This window comes from Somniosus microcephalus, unplaced genomic scaffold (assembly GCF_052327205.1).
Source record: "Somniosus microcephalus isolate GS21.2 unplaced genomic scaffold, FLI_Smic_1.0 unresolved_chr4, whole genome shotgun sequence".
In the NCBI taxonomy this organism is placed as follows: Eukaryota; Metazoa; Chordata; class Chondrichthyes; order Squaliformes; family Somniosidae; genus Somniosus; species Somniosus microcephalus.
In genome coordinates this window covers 1,747,271-1,770,638 of record NW_028225182.1, presented here as the reverse complement: position 1 = coordinate 1,770,638, position 23,368 = coordinate 1,747,271, and the positions used below count along the sequence as shown (strand labels likewise).

Genomic DNA, 23,368 nt, shown 5'->3' with positions numbered 1-23,368 from the left:
CATTCCGCAAAATAAAGTTACCGGTTAATTAATGGTGATTAAAGCAGTTCTTATTTATTCACATTAGATGCATGTAATTAATTTAATAAAATTACATCGCATTCATGAATAAGAAACGGTGATATCAAAATTTCTTCCCTAACCGTGAATCGAACCCAGCCTGCAACACTGATAGGAATAAATTATTGAATCATTTAATGGTGCCTCGAAAAATATCACACTACTAAATTAAAACCACTGCTATAATGTGTTTCGGTGTTGAAGGGGATTGAAAAAAGCCCAGACTGCGCCCGCGGTGAGACAGAATTCGGACTTTCAAAGAAGTTGGTGCTGCGAAGTAACCGCCAAGCGAAAGCTGACAACGATTAAAGAAGGAGACAGCGCTCAATATAAAGGAAGAGCTCACAAACGTTAACTTTCTGTATTCTGTGTAAAACGACTCTCAAATCCTTGAATATACTCAATGACTGAGCATCCACTGCCCTCTGAGGTTGAGAATTGCAAAGATCACAAGCCTCTGAGTGAAGAAATGTCTCCTCATCTGAGTCTCAAATAGCCGGCCCCTAATCCTCAGACTCTGCCCCCCAGTTCTAGACTCTCCAGCCAGGGGAAACAACCTCTCAGCTTCTATCCTTTCAAGCCCTCCAAGAAAATTCTACCTTTCAATGAGAACACCTCTCGTTCTTCTGAACTCCAGAGTTTATAGGCCCAATCTGCTCAATCTCTCCTCATAGGACAATCCTATCATCATTGAAAACAATCAGGTTTGATTCCCAGTCAGGGATTTCAGTTCTGACAAAGACCATTGAAGTCTGTGAGAATCTTAATAATTGTATTAAAACCAACAAAAATGTGTGTTGCACACTGAAGGAAATTGTAACATGTTTGCCGGGTGACAGTCAAACTTTAATAACTTTCGTCAGAGATTCATAGATTTATAGCCAAAGGCGACTGTTTTATCCAGCGTTTCCGTAGTGTAGTGGTTATCACGTTCGCCTAACACGCGAAAAGTTGCCGGTTCGAAACCGGGCGGAAACATTTTGTAAATCATGTTCATTTAAATCGTAGAAAAATGGATCAATTCCCATTTGTTATGCAAAGTAACAAAGCCCTGTTACATTTGTGTTATTCTGTACAGTTGTGCACACACACAGAACACTACGGTGTCGCTCGCTCACTTCCGTTTCCAGCCCTGACCGTGCAGACAGCCCCTCTCAAAGCTGCACAATCCGGCTGCTTTCAGTTGAATTGTGAAAGATTATTCAAGGATCCTGCAGCTTTACTTCGGTTCACAACAGCAGATCGAAGCCGCGTTGCTGCAAACAACAAACCATGTTTTCCAGAATTCCAAGGTGTATACGGAACTCAACCATTAAAATTCCCTTCATTAACCTCAGGGGTTCTGGTAATTTTCTATGATTCCATAACAAGTTATTAAAGTTTGACTGTCATCCGGTATACATGTTAGCAATTCCTGCAGTGTGCAACAAAATGTTGTGGGTTGATTAATGATAATAGAAACAATTATGAAGTGTCTCACAGACATCAATGATTCCTTAATACCGTTGGTTAACTCAAAGCTATCAATCGCAGGTTAAAATGAGCAATTCATGATGCATCTTTGAAAGAGCTATCCAATCAGTCCCACTACGCTGCTCTTCCCCCATAGCCCTGCTGACACTCCTGCCAGTGGAAACTGTTTCCCCCATAATTTTAATCACCTCTATTAAATCTCCCCTGACCAGTGATTAATGGAGTTCAACGCGGGCAAGTATCAGATCATCCACTTGGGGCCGAGCAAAGATCGGTCAGTGTGTGGTCTGAAAACATCATGTGAGAGAATAGTTTTTTTCTGTGAAGTAGCCGGTCCGGTTAAATTTTTCAAATGTTGCCCCAGATCGCTGCTCTCTCAAGCAATGAACATTTTAAACCATTCTGCTAAAATGCAATGTGTAAAATGAGATATGAGTTATCAGTTCAGGAGATGCAAAGAGCAAAATAAATGAATGAAGTTTCGACTGTCCCTCAGTAACCATATTATCATGTCTTTCATTCTGCAAAATAAAGTTACCGGTTAATTAATGGTGATTAAAGCAGTTCTTATTTATTCACATTAGATGCATGTAATTAATTTAATAAAATTACATCGCATTCATGAATAAGAAACGGTGATATCAAAATTTCTTCCCTAACCGGGAATCGAACCCAGCTCGCGATACTGATAGGAATACGTTATTGAATCATTTAATGGTGCCTCAAGAAATATCACACTGCTAAATTTAAATCACTGCTTTAATGTGTTTCGGTGTTGAAGGGGATTGAAAAAAGCCCAGACTGCGCCCGCGGTGAGAAAGAGTTCGAACTTACAAAGAAGTTGGTGCTGTGAAGTAACGGCTGGGCGAAAGCTGACACCGATTAAAGGACGAGAAACCGCTCAATATAAAGGATGAGCTCACAAACGTTAATTTCTGTATTCTGTGTAAAAGGACTCCCAAATTCTTGAATATACTCAATGACTGAGCATCCACTGCCCTCTGAGGTTGAGAATTGCAAAGATTCACAAGCCTCTGAGTGAAGAAATGTCTCCTCATCTGAGTCTCAAATGGCCGGCCCCTTATCCTGAGACTCTGCCTCCTAGTTCGAGACTCTCCAGCCAGGGGAAACAACCTCTCATCTTCTCCCGTTTCAAGCCCTCCAAGAAAATTCTACCCTTCAATGACATCACATCTCGTACTTCTGAACTCCAGAGATTATAGGCCCAATCTACTCAATCTCTCCTCATAGGACAATCCTATCATCATTGAAAACAATCAGGTTTGATTCCCAGTCAGGGATTTCAGTTCTGACAAAGACAATTGAAGTCTGTGAGAATCTTATTAATTGTATTAAAACCAACAAAAATGTGTGTTGCACACTGAAGGAAATTGTAACATGTTTGCTGGGTGACAGTCAAACTTTAATAACTTTCTTCATAGATTCATAGATTTATAGCCAAAGGCGACTGTTTTATGCAGCGTTTCCGTAGTGTAGTGGTTATCACGTTCGCCGATTCGAAACCGGAGGGCAACATTTTGTAAATCATGTTCATTTATGTCGTAGAAAAATGGATCAATTCGCATTTGTTATGCAATGTAACAAAGTCCTGTTATTTTTGTGTTATTCTGTACAGTTCTGCACACACACAGAACACTACGGTGTCGCTCGTTCACTTCCGTTTCCGGACCTGACCGTGCAGACAGCCCCTCTCAAAGCTGCACATTCCGGCTGCTTTCAGTTGAATTGTGAAAGATTATTCAAGGATCCTGCAGCTTTACCTCGGTTCACAACAGCAGATCTAAGCCGCGTTTCTGCAAACTACAAACCATGTTTTCCAGAATTCCAAGGTGTATACGGAACTCAAACATTAAACTTCCCTTCATTAACCACAGGGGTTCAGGCAATTTTCTCTGATTCTATAAAACGTTATTAAAGTTTGACTGTCATCCGTTATACATGTTAACAATTCCTGCAGTGTGCAACAAAATGTTGTGGGTGGATTATTGATAATAGAAACAATTATGAAGTGTCTCACAGACTTCAATGATCACTTAATAACGTTGGTTAACTAAAATCTATCAATCGCAGGTTAAAATGAGCAATTCATGATGCATCTTTGAATGAGCTATCCAATCAGTCCCACTCCGCACGCCGTCCCCCATAGCCCTGCTAACACTACTGCCAGTGGAAACTTTTTCCCCCATAACTTTGATCACCTCTATTAAATCTCCCCTGACCAGTGATTAATGGAGTTCAACGCGTTCAAGTGTCAGATCATCCACTTGGGGCCTAGCAAAGATTGGTCAGTGTGTGGTCTGAAAACATCATGTGAGAGAATAGGTTTTTTCTGTGAAATAGCCGGTCCCGATAAATTTTACAAATCTTGCCCCAGATCGCTGATCTCTCAAGCAATGAAGATTTTAAACTATTCTCCTAAAATGCAATGTGTAAAATGAGATATGGGTTAACAGTTCAGGAGATGCAAAGAGCAAAATAAATGAATGAAGTTTCGACTGTCCCTCAGTAACCATATTATCATGTCTTTCATTCTGCAAAATAAAGTTACCGGTTAATTAATGGTGATTATAGCAGTTCTTATTTATTCACATTAGATGCATGTAATTAATTTAATAAAATTACATCGCATTCATGAATAAGAAACGGTGATATCAAAATTTCTTCTCTAACCGGGAATCGAACCCAGCTCGCAACACTGATAGGAATACGTTATTGAATTATTTAATGGTGCCTCGAAAAATGTCACGCTGCTAAATTAAAATCACTGCTTTAATGGGTTTCGGTGTTGAAGGGGATTGAAAAAAGCCCAGACTGCGCCCGCGGTGAGACAGAGTTCGAACTTACAAAGAAGTTAGTGCTGCGAAGGAACCGCTCAGCGAAAGCTGGCACCGATTAAAGGACGAGAAACCGCTCAATATAAAGGCTAAGCTCACAAACGTTAATTTCTGTATTCTGTGTAAAAGGACTCCCAAATCCTTGAATATACTCAATGACTGGGCATCCACTGCCCTCTGAGGTTGAGAATTGCAAAGATTCACAAGCCTCTGAGTGAAGAAATGTCTCCTCATCTGTCTCTCAAATGGCCGGCCCCTTATCCTGAGACTCTGCCCCCTAGTTCTAGACTCTCCAGCCAGGGGAAACAACCTCTCAGCTTCTACCCTTTCAAGCCCTGCATGAAAATTGTACCTTTCAATGAGAACTCCTCTCGTTCTTCTGAACTCCAGAGATTATAGGCCCAATCTGCTCAATCTCCCCTCATAGGACCTCCTATCATCATAGAAAACAATCAGGTTTGATTCCCAGTCAGGGATTTCAGTTCTGACAAAGACAATTGAAGTCTGTGAGAATCTTAATAATTGTATTAAAACCAACAAAAATGTGTGTTGCACACTGAAGGAAATTGTAACATGTTTGCTGGGTGGCAGTCAAACTTTAAAAACTTTCTTCATAGATTCATAGATGTATAGCAAAAGGCGACTGTTTGATCCAGCGTTTTCGTAGTGTAGTGGTTATCACGTTCGCCTAACACGCGAAAAGTCTCCGGTTCGAAACCGGGCGGAAACATTTTGTAAATCATGTTCATTTAAATCGTAGAAAAATGGATCAATTCGCATTTGTTATGCAATGTTACAAAGTCCTGTTACATTTGTGTTATACTGTACAGTTGTGCACACACACAGAACACTACGGTTTCGCTCGCTCACTTCCGTTTCCTGCCCTGACCGTGCAGACAGCCCCTCTCAAAGTTGCACATTCCGGCTGCTTTCAGTTGAATTATGAAAGATTATTCAAGGATCCTGCAGCTTTACCTCGGTTCACAGCAGCAGATCTAAGCCCCGTTTCTGCAAACTACAAACCATGTTTTCCAGAATTCCAAGGTGTATACGGAACTCAACCATTAAAATTCCCTTCATTAACCACAGCGGTTCAGGCAATTTTCTATGATTCTATAAAAAGTTATTGAAGTTTGACTGTCATCCGGTATACATGTTAGCAATTCCTGCAGTGCGCAACAAAATGTTGTGGGTTGATTAATGATTATAGAATCAATTATGAGGTGTCTCACAGACTTCAATGCTCCCTTAATACCGTTGGTTAACTAAAATCTATCAACATACACTTAAAATTCGTTTAGGTAAATTTTGTCAAGGTTTAAAACTTTAAGTTTTACATTTATATTTCAAAACATTCAATTTGAATTTTAAATCATAGATTGATACGGCACAGAAGGAGGCCATGCAGCCCATTGAGTCTGCGCTGGCACTTTGAAAGAGCTCTTCAAATAATCCCACTCCCCTGATGTTTCACACAGAATCACACAGAAACCCCACAATGGAGATAGAGGCCATTTCGGCCCATCGAGCCTGCACCGACACATATCCCACCCGATTCCCGTAACCCCTACACGAACACATATCCCACCCTATCCCCGTAACCCCACGTATTTAATCCCCCTAACACTAAGGGTCAATTTATCACAGCCAATCAACCTAACCTGCACACCTGCAAATTTCTCCTTTACAATGATTTATTCAATTCTCTTTTGAAAGTTACTATTGTGTCTGCTCCACCGCCCTTTCAGGCAGCGCATTCCCGATCACAACAACTGGCTGCGGTAAAAAAAACTCCTCATCTCCCCTCTGGTACCTTTTGCCGGTTAGGTTCAATCGGTGTCCTCCAGTTACCGACACTCCTGCCACTGGAAACAGATTCTCCTTATTTACTCTTATCAAAACATCTTGTAAATTTACAAACCTCGATTAAATTTCCTCTTAATCTTCTGCGGAAAAACAATTGCAGCTTCTCAGTCGCTCAACATAACTGAAGTCAACTCATCCCTGGGGCCACTCGCTCTTTGTGCTTGTCTCTCTTTTTTGTCTCTATCTGTCACTCTCTTTGTCCCTGCCTCTCTCTTTGTCCCTGTCTCTCTCTTTGTCTCTGCCTCTCTCTTTCTCCCTGTCACTCTCTTTGTCTCTGCCTCCCTCTTTGTCCCTGTCTCTCTTTCTGCCTGTCTGTCTCTTTCTCACTCTGTTCACAGTTAGCTTCTAGTTCTGATCAAACACTGCAGATTTTAGTTCCACGTTAGTATAGTGGTGAGCATTCCCGCTTCTCATGCGGGTGACCGGGGTTCAATTCCCCGACGGGTAGTTGTTTTTTAACAACCCCAATTTTTTAATTTCTTCCCAGTTCCTTGAAATGCTCCTTGGAAAAGTTGAACTGAAAAAGTTCAAGTGAAATAATTTTAAAAGATTTACTGACATAAGAAGAACTGTATAAAAACTTCCTGCACCTCTTCCTCGTTGGAATCGTGCTCTCCCTCTATTTCCCTCTCACTGTTGTGTGGGGCAGAGAGGAGTCATAACGGCACAGAATGAGACCATTGAATGCTTAATTAAATTCATTTATTTTGAATATGTGACCATTTATTCTTACTTCCGTGGTGTGAAATGTTATTTATTTGGAGATTTCTATTATGCTTATGGGATTCCGTACATAAAGCATCATAGGAATCCCCTGTGTGTTTCGTTGGCCTGGCCAACGGATGCTGCCGAACCGTGAGCGCCAATGGTATCCGTGGGCCTTTATGCTTGCGTACGCCAGCAGGCCCAAGACCGCAAGAGTGCGAAGCTCTGGAGACACCAGTTAATTGGGATTTGTTTCTCGGTTCGGAGGTGTAAGCTGGCGCCAAACCTCCGATCGCAATTTCAAGGCCCATCGTATTTTAGGAGGCTGTTTTAAAATGTTTATTACTTAGGACATCAGGAATCTGGGGCAAATTTTGTTCAATATAACCGGCCGGTTATTGCGCAGAATAAAAATGTTCCACTCGAACATATCCACCCGGGCTCGATTTGGGAACTGTTCATGTAGGAGGGGAACATGATCGTCGCTGCATTACGGAAACCGGAGCGTTAGTGTCCACGGAAAAGCGAATCAGCAGCGAGCATAAAATCTGATGGTGATCATTTTCAGATTCAATGCAGTCAGCCATTAAATAAAGTGAATAATTTTACAGTGAAAAGTTTTGGAAGTATTACTCGCATCTGTGCCTTTAGTTAAAGTTTGTGGCGTCTGACTCCCGCTCATGTCTCTGAATAAGAAAGGAGAGGCTTGACATTGACCAGACTGCACTGCGCCTGGTGTCTGTGAGCTCATCCTTTATATTGAACGGTTTCTCATTCATTGACCGGCGTCAGCATCAGCTCAGCGATTACTTCGCAGTACCAACTTAATTGTAAGTTCCAAACTCTCTCACCGCGGGCGTTGCATAGTGATTTTATCGTCATTTTCGATCCCCTTCTTCTGCACCGAAACAAATTGTAGCCGTGATTTTAAATCAATGCTGCGTGATTCATAGCGATCACCTTTAAATGATTCAGAAAACCAGTCCTTTCACCTCCGTAACACGGGATCGATTCCTGATGAGAAACGTAACTTTTATAACACAGTTTTAAAATCAAAATCTGATGAAATTGACTGGATTCAGCTGACGGGAAAATTTAGAATTGTTTTAATTACCATTAATAAACCGACAACTTTCTTTTGCAGAATGAATGAATTAATAGCTTTGCATCATTTAAAAAATATTCTGTTTTTCTATTCTTCCTACCACAGTGAATATCCTCACATTTCCCTACATTATACTCCGTCTGCCGCCTCATTGCCCGCCCAATCACTTAATCTGTCTATATCCCATTGTAGGCTCTTTGTGTCCTCACAGCTTACTTTCCCACCTAGCTTTGGATCATCAGAAAACTTGGATACATTACACTCTGTCCCTTCATCTAAGTCAGTAATATAGACTGTAAATAGCTGAAGCATGCGCACTTGATCCTTGCGGCACCCGACTAGTTACAGCCTGCCAATCTGAAAATGACCCGTTTATCCCTAATCTCTGTTTTCTGTCCGTTAACCAATCCTCTATTCTTGCTAATACATTACCTCCAGTCCCATGAGCCCTTATCTTGTGTAACAACCTGTTACGTGGTGCCTTATCGAATGCCTTTAGAAAATCCAAATATGCTGCCTCCACTGGTTCCCCTTATAGTTCCAATTAATGCCTGAAGCAGAACATCCCGTTGTGCCAATGGAGCCTGTTTGTCGGACAAGGCTACATGTAAGGAAGGAGTGTGGTAAGGAGATAAGTGAAGTGACACTTTGGTAACAAGGTCGGGTAATAAAAATAAAAGTGCTGGAAACACTCAGCAGGTCAGGCAGCATCTGTGGAGAGAGAAGCAGAGTTAACGTTTCAGGTCGAAAATCTTCCATCAGAAGGTGGCCAGTTGTGTTAGGTTACACTATTAAACGTGCAAATTGTCACGTAGTAGAGGTAAGGAAAAGATATCAAAAGTTTGGAACAGATACTTTAGAATTCGATAAAGGTTTGAGCAACTTGTATATCGAACTCGGAACTATAAAGTGTTGGAGTTCCTCGGCTAAAATTCGCAAAGATTTGTTTAAAAGCTGTTGTTAATTATACTTCTAATTGTTGCAGGATTAATAAATCTGACATTTATTGTTGCGAACACTTTTACTGCTCTGCGCGTTTCCCAGCTGTGCTCGGAGCGCCGTCCCCTTCAGTCCATCGCTCACAGGGTCTGTTCCATTCAACGTTTCTATTCTCTGGACCTTGGTGAAATTTCATAGATTGAAAGCGACGCGTCTCAACACCGAGCTCGTCACCGACTCGCTAACCGCTGCACAGCGACCACACTCTGCTCCCGTGAGATGGAGGCCCAGGAGCTGTTTCAAGCTCGAGTGCAGTTACAAGCAGAACTCATTCAAAGAAAGTCCAAGTCATTGAGGCGCCTGATTCTTTGCACCTTCCCAACGTGTTGAGATTCATGTGGGGGTGATTTGGGCACGCCTTTCCCCACATTGCAACACTTCAAAGGTACTTCAATGGTTATAAAGCGCTTTGGGACGTCCTGAGTTCGTGAAAAGCTCTGTATCAATGCCAGTGTTTTTTTTTGCAGAAGTTCGAACAGCAAGTTCATAATTCGCGGGCAAAATAATTGTTCGTTCGGGATTTGAACCGGTAACCTTTCGTCACTTTCAAACTAATAACCCCGAAGCGAGAATCATACCTCTAAAGCAACGAGCCAACTGATAGATAATACTGTAAATAAGAGCAAACCATTGTAAAACCATTTTTTCTGTGTGGTTTTACTTGATGATCAGAGCACTTGAGACCGAGACAATGACTTTGCCTTTTGGACCTGTCTTCTGAAGCGCCGCCCGGTTCCAGACCTACAGTTATTGAACTGTGGTTGAGATATTGGATGTGATAACAATTGTTAAAGAGGAGGTACCAGGAAAGCTGGCTGTATCTATGTCCATAAGTCACCAGGACCAGATGAAATGCATCCTAGGATGCTAAGGGAAGCACAGGTGGAAATTGTGAAGTTACTGGCCAGAATCTTCCAATACTCATTGGATACGGCGGTGGTGCCAGACGTCTGGAGAATTGCAAATGTTACACCCTTGTTCAAAAAGGAGTATAAGGTTCAACCCAGCAACTACAGGCCAGTCAGCTTAACGTCGGTAGTCAGGAAGCTTTTAGACAGGATAATCCTGGACAAAATGACCGGTCACTTGGACAAGTATGGATGAATTAAGGAAAGTCTGCACGGATTTGTTAAAGGCAAATCGTCTTTTACCAACTTGATTAAATTATTTGATGAGGTGAAAGAAAGGGTTGATGAGGGAAATGCGGTTGATGTGGTGAACATGGACTTCCAAAAGGCACTTGATAAAGTGCCGCATAACAGGCTTGCCAGCAAAGTTGAAGCCCATGGAATAAGAGGGACAGTGGCAGCATGGATGTGAAATTGGCTAAGAGACAGGAAACAGAGTAGTGGTGAACGGTTATTTCTCTGACAGGAGGAAGGTGTTCCCCAGGGGTCGGTAAGAGGACCACGGCCCATCTTGACATATATTAATTATTTGGAGTTAGGTGTCCAGGGCACAATTTCAAAATTTGCTGATGATACAAAACTTGGAAGTGTAGTGAGCAGTGAGGAGTGTAGTGATAGACTCCAAGTGGACATGGACAGGCTGGTGGAATGGGCGGACATGTGGCAGATGAAGTTAAATGCAGAAAACTGTGAAGTGATACATTTTGGTTGGAAGAATGAGGAGAGGCAATATAAATTAAAGGATACATTTCCAAAGTGGGTGCAGGAACAGAGAGACCTGGGGGTATATGTGCACAAATCATTGAAGGTGGCAGGACAGGTTGAGAAATCAGTTTAACAAGCTTATGGAACCCGGGGCTTTACAAATAGAGGCATAGAGCACAAAAGCAAGGAAGTTATGATGAACCTTTATAAAACACTGGTTCGGCCACAACTGCAGTATTCATGTTCCAGAAAATGTTACTCTGTGCAATAACCGGCCCTGTTAAATTGAACAAAAGTTGCACAAGACTCCTGGTGACATAAGCAATGAACATTTTAAACCAGACTCCTGAAATACATTGGCCTGGAAATTGCGATCGGGGGCTCGCCACCGGCTAAGGCCTCGGAATCGAAAAACAAATCCGAATTACCTGGTGTCTCCGGAGCTTCGGACTCTTGCCGCCCTGGGCCTGCTGGCGTCCGCCTGCATAAAGGCTCATGGATCCCAGGGGCGCACACGGTTCGCAAGCATCCCTGAGATCACATGGGCCAGACCAACCAATCAAAAAGGGGGGTTCCTATGAGGGTAATGGGGATTCCATTTATGTACAGAAACCCCATAACATAGTCGACATCTCCAAATAAATAACATTTCACACCACGGAAATAAAAATAAATGATGACTTGTTCAAACTTAATGAAATTAATTAAACATTTAAAATACAATTTTTAATTTTATGAAATATATATTTGAACATTTTAAAGCGGGCCAGAGTTTACCTAAACTAATTTAAAATGTATGTATGTGTATATCATTAAAAAAATATTTTATCATTTATTTTCACCCGTGCACTGGCAAAAGATGGTCTTACGCCTGCTATTAGGCTGGATAGCTCTTTCGACCAACGTGGACACGAAGGGCCGAATGGCCACTTTCTGTGCCGTAAATTTCTATGATTCTATTACCAGGTGTAAGGGTTCCCTGGGCATCTGCTGGGCAGTAGTTAGCCCAACTCTGCACCAGCAAAAGTGATGTTGTAGCGGATGCGGTGGCTCTGTCCCAGCGAAACTTGACAGATCACAAGTTCTGGGCTTTCGGGCATGCGGAAACCTGGAACTTGCGGGGTGGTTCTGAAGGCGTACGAGAGCCTTCGCTGTGCATTCGCTGTCGGAAGCACCGTAAAATCCGGGCCATGGTGTAAAATGAGATATGCATAACAGTTCATCACATAGAAAGCACAATACACGTTATTGAAGTATCTTTAGCATTTAATTCATTCTGCAAATTAAGATTATCGGTTAATTAATGGTAATTAAAACATTTGTTCACATTAGATACATGTAAGTAATTTTAACAAGTTAGCTTAAATTAATTAAAGACTGTTACAAAAATTGCTTCCCTGTCTAGGAATCGAAGCCGGGCAGCGGCGGTGCGAGCGCCGCATCCTAACCACTAGACTACCAGTGAACACGGAAAAATAATGCGATAATTGTAAATAGAATGGGTCAATCCTTATTGGATACAAATTCGTTTTGATTGTTTACATCAAAAAGCAATTCATGACACTGCGGCTTACAAATCTAGTTACATGTACCTGAAGCTATGATAAATTGACCCTTAGTGTTAGGGGAATTAAACACGTGGGGTTACGGGGATAGGGTGGGATATGTGTTGGTGTAGGGGTTACGGGGATCGGGTGGGATATGTGTCGGTGCAGGCTCGATGGGCCGAAATGGACTCTATCTGCACTGTGGGGTTTCTGTGATTCTGTGATTCTGTGATTTATTGGGGTGCATTTATCTTCATTCGAAACCTCAGTAAAATGCTCCAACCTCTTCTGTTTCCCTCATACCGGCTGTGCAACAGCCACAACTCAAATGTAACCTCACACGGCGCGCTGGCGTCTTCCAGTTCTATATCTGTACATAGAGAATTAATGACGAAAGGTCATCGACCTAAAGATTACACATACATGTAAAAATATTTATAGCATTCTGGACTCAACATCGAGTTCAACAATTTCAGACCATAACCTCTGCTCCTATTTTTTCAGATGGCAGCTGTTGATGATTCTGCCATTCCCATTTACACCTCCTCTGGTCCCATCTCTCCTTCCTTTACTTGTCCCATTGCCATCTCCTTTTGCCTCGCACCTTCATCCCTTTTGTCATTTAATCTCTCCTGCCTTCCACCTTATCACTAATATTGCCTCTTGCTGTTTCCTCCTCTCCCCCATTTGCCTAAAATCTGTTTCATCTCTAACTTCTCCCAGTTCTGACGAAAGGTCATCGACCTGAAACGTTAACTCTGTTTCTCTCTCCACAGATGCTGCCTGACTTGCTGAGTATTTCTAGAATTTTCTGTTTTTATGTCAGATTCCCAGCCTCTGCAGTATTTCGCTATTGCATAGATTCACATGCATTGATAAATATTGTGACGCTGCAATGCAACGTTCCCTAATGGGTAGGATTCAGCGTTCTCTTGCATTTGATTCCAGGTCAGGGGAGTAACAGTTTTTAATTCGAGACCTGATTTAAATGAATTACATGACTTTCATGTGGAAAAAAGATTAATTGGTTTAAACATCATTTATTAATCCATAAAGTTATTTTGTGGAACTTCAATCATTTAATTAGCCCTCAGCATGTGATGAACCTTTATCCCGAGCTCATTGTATTTTAGGAGCCTTGGTGTAAAATGTTGAGTGTTTATGACACGGACCCAGCCCCAGAATCGCCACTGTGAAAGTAGGAAACTGCTCGAAATACACAACAGGGCGGGCAGTTTGTGAAAAACAATTAAACTTTTGGCGTGTAGACTTTTCACAGAAATGGAACCAGCTTCGTGTGACAATATGAGCTGTGACTGTGTGTACATGGGTGGCATGTCTCTATATCAAGTGAGTGTTTGTGTTCTGATGCGATCCTTTGCATGTCATTGAGTCACAGAGTCATAGCGGCACAGAAGGAGGCCATTCGGCCCTTCGAGTCCGTGCCGGCTCTCTGTGGAGCAATCCAGTCAGTCCCATTCCCTTGTGACCCCACCTCATTGTTCGTGGATGTAATGTTTCCCTGACTGACCTGTTTGGACACCATTCACACCTTTGACTGCTGTGATTATCTCTCTGCCGAAGTGTGATAAATGGTAGTCGGAAATGTTACCTGTAAACATCTGACATGATTCTCTGACTCTATAAGCTGTGTCTTTATGCATTTCTCCACTTCACCTGAAGAAGGAGCAGCGCTCCGAAAGCTTGTGATTTCAAATAAAGCTGTTGGACGATAACCTGGTGTTGTGTGACTTCTTACATTTGTCCACCCCAGTCCAACTCCGGCATCTCCACACCATCATTGTTGTGAGTTAACAAATAATATATTAATTGTCCAGACTGATATGAGCTGTAAAAGGATAGTGACCCCGCCGTGATTTGAACACGCAGCCGTCTGATGTGGAGTCAGACGCGCGACCGTTGCGCCAGGAGGTCTAGACAGCGTTTGTTCTGTATTCAAGTTCATATCTATACAGAAGTATCATACCTGGTTCCTGGTGTTCGAATGAAACTCACCTGCTTTCGATTCTCAATCAAGGAATTTATGTTGACACAAGATTTGGGAACAGTAAATTACAGAAAGATATTTCAAGTCTGTGAGACGAGTGATAATTGCTTTAATCTTGGTTAATAAATCCATTACTTTCTGTTACAGATTTCGGTTACAGACGCTCTTTGCGTGACATTTGTTCCGCGTTTAATTATGCAAACTGGGAGAGATCGCTGATCGCGGGGAGACAGTGGGAGCTTCAGCAGCCCCACTGTCAGGATGTGGAAGGATTCACGTTAGCGGTGTGTGGGGGAATCAGTGACATTTTTTGTAAAGGGCAGCGGGGGATAAGGACTGAGAGCATTCAGTGTGGGACAGAAGCTGTTTAAATTGAGGCAGCACATTGCCGATCAGCACAGAGGGAGTTAACTGACTCAGTGCCCCTCTGCTGCTGCTACAGAGCCGGTGATTTCCACATTGCAGCGGTTATCAGATTCGAGCCCGCGTGGAAATAAATATGTTTTAAACTTGCTGTGGCGAACAAACAGAGGCGAATTTATTCTCCTGTCAAAAGGGCCACAGCGGCTTCTACCTTGTTCTTTAATTGCTCTTTATTTCACTTCACTGAGTTCGATATATTTCTTATGGCTAAAGGGATCAAGGAATATGGGGAGAAGGCAGGGACAGGGCACTGAATTTGGATGATCAGCCATGATCTCATTGAATGACGGAGCAGGCTCGACAGACCGAATGCCCTACTCCTGCTCCGAACTTCTATGTTTCTCTGTTTCTATGAATAGATAACTTTGAGTGAGAGAAAACTGACCCAGAAATATAATCCATTAATCTGCAGGGTGGCCGTCAGTAAGAAGCCTTTTCTCTCTGGATCCGGTAGCGGTTCTGGTTTCAGGCTCAAGATTGCCGGTACTGTCGATAGATTTTTGTTGAGTAAGGGTATTAAGGGTTAAGGAACCAAAGCGGGTAGCTGGAGTGAAGATGCAGACTAGCCCTGATCTAATTCAATGACGGAACAGGCTCGAGGGGCTGAATGGCCTCCTCCTGTTCCTATGCAGTCGCTGCAATGCAATGTACTCGATGCTGGACGGTTTCTGGTGTGTAATAGTTATCGCATTCCGCTAACACACGAAAACTCAATGGTTCGAAAGTGGGTAGAGGCAATTTAATGCCTTTTCTCCATTCAAGATGACTAAATATGAAAACAGGAATAATTTACATGTTTGTACAAATAAAACACGCATTGTCAGGCGAATTATACCTTTCAAATGGCAGCGTTACAGTGAGTGAAGTAATTCTCAATAATATGTCCCATATAGGACACAGTTTGGGTTGCGGTACTGTAAGCAGGGTTTGGGGAAAATTGGCATGATTTAGGGAATCTCCCCCTCGCGTGTCGCTACATTAAAGAGGTTCAGAATGCGGAAGCAAAACAACACAGATTAATAGGAAAACACAGGGTGAGCGACGGGATTCAAAGTGCAGTTTCAATCGGTCTGTCTGGGTGTCCTTTCAATAACTAACAAAGAAAGCGCATCTCCAAAAATGTCCCACACCGTGTTATGATTCAGGAAACTGAGACGGGGGCAGAAATAAGAAAAAAAAACATAGTGATACAGAGAAGAGTAAGAGAGAAGGGGAAAAATACTGTTTCCACGGAGAACTAATGCAGAGACTCCTCTGCTGCGCCTGGGGTGGCCTCCTGCAGCCCGGATACATTAACATCCTAACAGCTCATTAACTGTACGAGTGGGACCGGGCGGCGCTTCAGAAGACAGTGCGAAAAGGCAAAGACACTGTGTCGGTCTCAAGTGCTCTGCTCATCAAGAATAGCCACACACACAAAATGGTTTTAGCATGGTTACCTCTTAATCTGCATTACCGCCAATCAGTCGGCTCTTTGGTCTAGGGGGTATGATTCTCGCTGCTTGAAACTTGCGAGATATTGTGGGTTGAAATCCTGGACGTGCACTACTTTTGTCCACGGATTTTGAACTTGCAGTTGAAACTATTGCAAAGAAAGTCTCCCATTGACACAGCTCTTTTCACGAGCTCAGGACAGCCCAAAGCGCTTTACAAACATTGCAGTATCTTTGAAGTGTTGTAAGGTGGGGAAAGATGTGCCCAAATTCCCCCCACGTGAATCTCAACTCTTTGGGAAGGAGTTTGGTGGAAAGACTCAGGCTCCTCAATGACTTGGACTTTCTTTGAATGAGTTCTGCCTGTAACTGCACTCGAGCATGAAACAGCTTCTGGGCCTCCATCTCACGGGAGCAGAGTGTGGTCGCTGTGCAGCGGTTAGCGAGTCGGTGACGAGCTCGAGGGTGAGACACGTCGCTTGCAATCTATGAAATTTCACCAAGGGCCAGAGAATAGAAACGCTGAATGGAACAGTCCCTGTGAGCGATGGATTGAAGGGGACGGCGCATCGAGCACAGCTGTAGAACGCGCAGTGCAGCCAAAGTGTTCGCAACATTAAATGTCAGAGTTATTAATCCTGCAATAATTAGACATATAAGTAACAACAGCATTTAGACAAATTCTTGCGAATTTTAACCGGAGAACTCAAATACGTTATAGTTCCGATCTCGATATACAAGTTAATCAAACCTGTATTGGATTCTAAAGTATCTGTTCCAAACGTCACTTTTACATCCTTTCCTCGCCTCTTCTACGCGGCCCCTCAAACTATTGCAGCTGTTCAAATGGATGCATCACCTCACCTAATACAAATTCTCGAACTGATACACTATCTCAAATTAATACACCTCAAAAAAATACAGCACCTTAAACTAATACAGCACCTCAAACCCATTCAGCTCCTCAAACTAATGCAGCACCTCAAACTAATCGAGCACCTCAAACAAATACAGGTCAAACTAATATGGCACATCAAATTATTACAGCACCTCAAACTAGTGCACCTCAAAATAATACACTACCTCCAACTAATTCAAATTCTCAAACTAATACACTATGTCAAAATAATACAACACCTCAAGCTAATACACTGTGTCAAAATAATACAACACCTCAAAATAATACAGCCCCTCAAAATAATATCGCGGCTCAAACTAATGCAACACCTCAAAATCATACACCTCAAAATAGTACAGTACATCAAACGAATACAGCCCCTCAAACTGATAAAGCACCTCAAACTAATACAGCACCTCAAACTAATACAGCGCCTCCAACTAATGCAGTGCCTCAAACTAATGCAGCACCTCAAACTAATACAGCGCCTCAAACTAATACAATGCCTCAAACTAATACAGCACCTCAATCTAATACAGCACCTCAAATGAATACGGCGCCTCAAACTAATACAGGACCTTAAACTAATACAGCACCTCAAACTAATACAGCGCCTCAAACTAATACAGTGCCTCAAACTAATACAGCACCTCAATCTAATACAGCACCTCAAATGAATACGGCACCTCAAACTAATACAGCACCTCAAACTAATACAGCACTTCAAACGAATACAGCACCTCAAACTAATACAGAGCCTCAAACTAATACAGTGCCTCAAACTAATACAGCACCTCAATCTAATACAGCACCTCAAATGAATACGGCGCCTCAAACTAATACAGCACCTCAAACTAATGTAGCATCTCAAACTAATACAGCCCCTCAAACTAATACAGCACCTCAAACTAATAAAACATCTCAAACTAATACAGAACGTCAAACTAATACAGTGCCTCAAACTAATACAGCGCCTCAAACTAATACAGCACCTCCAGCTAATACAACACCTCAAACTAATACAACGGCTCAAACTAATAGAGCACCTGAAACTAACACAGCCCCTTAAACTAATACAGTGCATCAAACTAATGTAGCACCTCAAGTCATAGAAAGATAGAGGATAGGAGCAGGAGTAGGCCATTCGGCCCCTCGATCCTGTTCCTTCATTCAATGAGATCATGGCTGATCATCCAAATTCAGTACCCTGTCCCTGCCTTCTCCCCATATCCCTTGTTCCCTTTAGCCTTAAGAAATATATCAAACTCCTTCTTGAATATATTTAATAAATTGGCCTCAACTGCCTTCTGCGGTAGAGAATTCCACAGGTTCACCACTCTCTGGGTGAAGAAATTCCTCCTCATCTCAGTCCTAAATGGCTTACCCCTTATCCTTAGACTGTGACCCCTGGTTCTGGAGTCTCCCACCATCGGGAACATCCTTACTGCATCTAGTCTGTCTATTCCTGTTAGAATTTTTTAAGTTTCAATGAAATCCCCTCTCATTCTTCTAAACTCCAGCAAGTATAAGCCCAATCGACCCAATCTCTCCTCATACGTCATTACTGCCATCCCAGGTAAATCAATAGAGCATGTAAAACTAATAAAGCACATCAAACTAATACGGCACCTCAAACTAATACAGCACCTCAAACTAATACAGCACCTCAAACTAATACGGCAACTCAAACTAAAACAGCACCTCAAACTAATACAGCACCTCAAACTAATACAGCCCCTCAAACTAATACAGCACCTCAAACTAATACAGCGCCTCAAACTAATACAGTGCCTCAAACTAATATGGCACCTCAAACTAATACAGCACCTCAAACTCATAAAGCACTTCAAACTAATACAGCACCTCAAACTAATACAGACCCTCAAACTAATACAGCGCCTCAAACTAGTACAGCAATGCAAACTAATACAGACCCTCAAACTAATACAGCACCTCAAACTAAAAGATCACCTTAATCTAATACAGCACCTCAAAATAATACAGCACCTCAAACTAATACAGCACTGCAAACTAATACGGCACCTCAAACTAATACAGCACCTCAAACTAAAAGAGCTCCTCAAACTAATGCAGCACTGCAAACTAATACAGCACCTCAAACTAATACTGCACCTCAAACCAATAAAGCGCCTCAAACTAATACAGCACCTCAAAGTAATACCGCACCTCAAACTAATACAGCACCTCAATCTAGTACAGCATCTCAAACTAATACAGCACCTCAAAGTAATACAGCACCTCAAACCAATACGGCAGGTCAAACTAATAAAGCACCTCAAATTAATACAGCATCTCAAACTAATACTGCACCTCAGACTAATACAGCGCCTCAAACTAATACAGCACCTTAAACTAATACAGCGCCTCAAACTAATACAGCACCTCAAACTAATACGGCACCTCAAACTAATACAGCACATCAAACTAATACAGCACCTCAAACTAATACATCACCTCAAACTAATACAGCACCTCAAACTAATACAGCACCTCAAACTAATACAGCACCTCAAACTTATACAGCACCTCAAACTAATACAGCACCTCAAACCTAATCAAAAATAAAGAATGTCAGAAATGGGATCTCAACCCACACCTCCAGGGGAGACCGCTCGACCATCCTGACTTGTAAACGTTATGTCGGGGCACCTGCAAGTTGATTCTGAACGAATATTTGTGATCGTGTCTTGTCCACTTATTTAACTGATGCCATCAGGCTCTTCTCTCCCTGACTCTGGGGAAACAGTGAGACAGAATTTCGAGCAAGCGTCTGGTTATTGTGAAACAGCAAAGAAAATATTAAATCCGGATTTATCCAAAAAGGTTGTGACCCGACCTGATTTGAACGCACATCTAACGTTGCGCCATGAGGTCGACAACAACAAGCGGGGATTTTTATACATATAAACGTTCCTCAATAAAAGGGCTTTAAAATCCCACTCCCACTCTGTGTCAGACAGCTGCAGAAGCAGCGCTTACCTGTCACTCACCGGACGTCTTTTGTTAAACTGTGGTCTTTTTTTCACGGGAAAGCATCATTAATTAACCGATTATTATCTTTTGCACAACTAAAGGAATGCTAACGGAGCGAGAATCGATTCTTCAATCAATTGTTCTGTGCTTTGCATGTGAACTGTTACCCATATCTCATTTTACACACTGTGCTTTAGGAACCTGGTTTAAAATGTTCATTGCTGATGACACCAGGAATCTGGGCCAACTTATGTCAAATTGAACAGGACCGGTTATTTCCACCGTGCACAGAAAATAGAATCAGCAGTGAATATCAACTCCAATGGTACTGACTTTCAGATTTAACGCAATCAGATTTGCAATCAAGTGAAATAATTTCACAGTGAAAAGATTGTAAGTGTTACTCGCATTTGTGCCTTTAATTAAAGTTTGTGGCGTCTGACTCCCGTTCATGTCTCTTCTTCCTCCGTTGAATAAAACAGGAGGGGCTGGACGTTGACCAGACTGCACTGCCCCTGATATCTGCGAGCTCATCCTTCATATTGAGTGCTTTCTCGCCCTTTGATCGGCTGCAGTGTGGCGGTTACCGTGGTCGCCTCACACGCGATGGATCCTCGGTGAATCAGTTTACTCTCACTCAAAGTTATCTATTTAGTGAAGTGAAATAAGAGCAATTAAAGAATAAGTGAGCAGTCACTGCAGCCCTTTTGGTTAAAGAATGAACTCGGAAGCAAGCTTAAACATAATGCTCTCGCTCCGGATCAAACCGGGTACCTACTGCGTGCACAGCGAACGTGATAACCACTACACTAAGGGAACCGCTGGCTAAAGACTTTTAACAGAGGGGAACTGACCAGTGAAGCCTCTCTCTGTTGGTTGGTTCACCTTAAACAGCATCACTCATGTAAAGGATGAGCTCACTAATATCAGGCACAGTGCAGTCTGGTTAACGTCAAAACCCTCCTTTCTTATTAAACAGAGGAAGAAGAGACATGAACCGGAGTCAGAGAAAACAAAATTTAATTAAAGGCACAAAAACGATTAACACTTACTAACATTCGTTTCACTGATAAAATCTTTCACTTGACGTAAAAGCTGACTACGTTGAATCTGAAAATGAGCACCGTGGGATATTTTGTTCACTACTGATTCTATTCTCTCTGATCAGCTGTGCAGCAGTGTCCGTAGGGTAGCGGTTATCACGCTCCCCTCACACGCGGAAAGTCCCCGGTTCGAGCGCAACTAAACGCAATACATTTGCAAAAATTTTATTCTGTTCAGTGAATAGTCCTGTTAATTTTAGCAAAAGTTGCCCCAGATTTCTGCTTTCATAAGCAATTAGTACTTTAAACGAGATTCCTAAAATGCAATGTGTAAAATGAGATATGGTTAACAGTTGATTACTTACAAAGGGCAAAATGCGTTATTGAAGTGTGTATCGCCTTTCTTTCATTCTGTAAATTATGGTAATCGGTTATTTAATGGTGATTGCAAAAGATTCAACTGCAGTTTGAATAGTGGCCGGCGACACGAGCGCTCGTTTGGGATTTGGGGCTTCTCTGAAATTTATTCAAACAACCGAAGCGAAAACTCGATCCCCGAGAACGCCGGTTCAAACCCAGCCAGGTGGGGAGCTAACCATTGCAAAACCATTTTGTGTGTGTGGCTATTTTTGATGAACAGAGCACTGGAGACCGAGACAGTGACTTTGCCTTTTCGACCTGTCTTCTGAAGCGCCGCCCGGTCCCACTGCTACAGTTAATGAGCTGTTAGGATGTTAATGTATCCGGGCTGCAGGAGGGCGCTCCAGGCACAGCAGAAGAGTCTCTGCATTAGTTCTCCGTGGAAACGGTAATTTCCCCTTCGCTCTTCCTCCTCTCTATATCCCTGTGCTTTTATGTCTCTATTTCTCCCCCGGCTCAGTTTCCGGAATCATAACACGGTGTGGGGCATTTTTGGAGACGCGTTTTCTTTGTTTCTTATTGAATGGACACTCAGACAGACCGATTGAAACTGCACTTTGAATCCCGTCGCTGACCCTATGTTTTCCTATTAATCTGTGTTGTTTTGCTTCCACATTCTCAATGAGAAAGTCCCCAGCCTCAATTTTTAAATAAAATAAGGCCCACCTCGTCAAATTGCGACACGCGTGGCGGAGATTCCCTAAATCAGCGCCAACTTTCCCCAAATCCTCCTTACAGTACCGCAACCCAAACTGTGTCCTATATGGGAAATACCATTGAGAATTACTTCACTCACTGTAACGCTGCCATTTGAATGGCATAATTCGCCTTTCAATGCGTGTTTTATTTATACTGAACCAATCATGCAAACTATTTCAATTTTCATATTTACTATACTTGAATGGAGAAAATACTTTAAATTGCCTCTGCCCACTTTCGAACCTTTGAGTTTTCGGAAAGCGATCACCATTACACACCGGAAACCTTCAACACTGGGGTACATTGCATTGTAGCGACTCAATTGGAACAGGAGGAGGCCATTCAGCCCCTCGATCCTGCTGCGCCATTCAATTAGATCAGGGTTGATCTGTATCTTCATTTCATCTACCCGCTTTGTTTCCTTAACCCCTAATAACATTACCCAACAAAAAGTTATCGCCAGTAGCGGCAATCTTGAGCCTGAATCCAGCTGCACTCCCGGATCCGGACAGAAAAGGCTTCTCACTGACGGCCACCCTGCAGATCAATGAATTACATTTCTGAACTTCAGGGATTCGGAGATTCCAGGGTTTAAAAGGGAACAAACGATGAAATGGGCCTCACTGTGGATCAGTTTTCTCTCACTCAGAGGTATCTGACTAGTGAAGTTAAATAAAGGACAAGGGAGGAGCCGCTGTAGCCCTATTGACAGGAGAATAAACTAGCCATACATCTCGCACGTTTCCCAATTCTAACAGAACTGTAATCGACTTGAAACGTTCACTCTGTTTCTTTATCCACATATACTGCCTGACCTCTTGAGAAGTTCCACCATTTTCCGTTTCTATTTGAGATTTACAGCATTTGCAATAATTTTCTTTTGTCACTTAAAATAAACCCGCTGGTTGTTCATCCACAGCAACATTAAACACAATGTTCCCGCCCGGGCTCGAACCGAAGACCTTTCGCGTGTAAAGCGAACGTGAAAACCACTACACTACGGGAACTGCTGGGTTCGTATCTTCAACAGAGGGGAACTGACCAGTGAAGCTCCTCTGTGCTGATTGGTTCAGCTGAAACAGCATCAGTCAATGTAAAGGAGGAGCTCACAAATATCAGGCGCAGTGCAGTCTGGTCAACGTCAGCCCCTCCTTTGTTATTCAACAGAGGAAGAAGAGACATGAGCGGGAGTCAAACGTCACAAACTTTTATTAAAGCTACAAATAC

At 42.4% G+C, this 23,368-nt stretch overlaps 3 non-coding genes across 3 annotated transcripts; 2 read left to right on the top strand and 1 right to left on the bottom strand.

The window, feature by feature from the left end:
- Window positions 1–965: 965 nt before the first annotated feature.
- Window positions 966–1,038, top strand: trnav-aac (transfer RNA valine (anticodon AAC)). Its single transcript has one exon. It is a non-coding gene; the product is annotated as a tRNA-Val (tRNA).
- Window positions 1,039–5,045: 4,007 nt separating this feature from the next.
- Window positions 5,046–5,118, top strand: trnav-aac (transfer RNA valine (anticodon AAC)). The gene has a single exon. It is a non-coding gene; the product is annotated as a tRNA-Val (tRNA).
- Window positions 5,119–23,075: 17,957 nt separating this feature from the next.
- On the bottom strand, window positions 23,076–23,148 carry trnav-uac (transfer RNA valine (anticodon UAC)). The gene has a single exon. It is a non-coding gene; the product is annotated as a tRNA-Val (tRNA).
- Window positions 23,149–23,368: the final 220 nt, after the last annotated feature.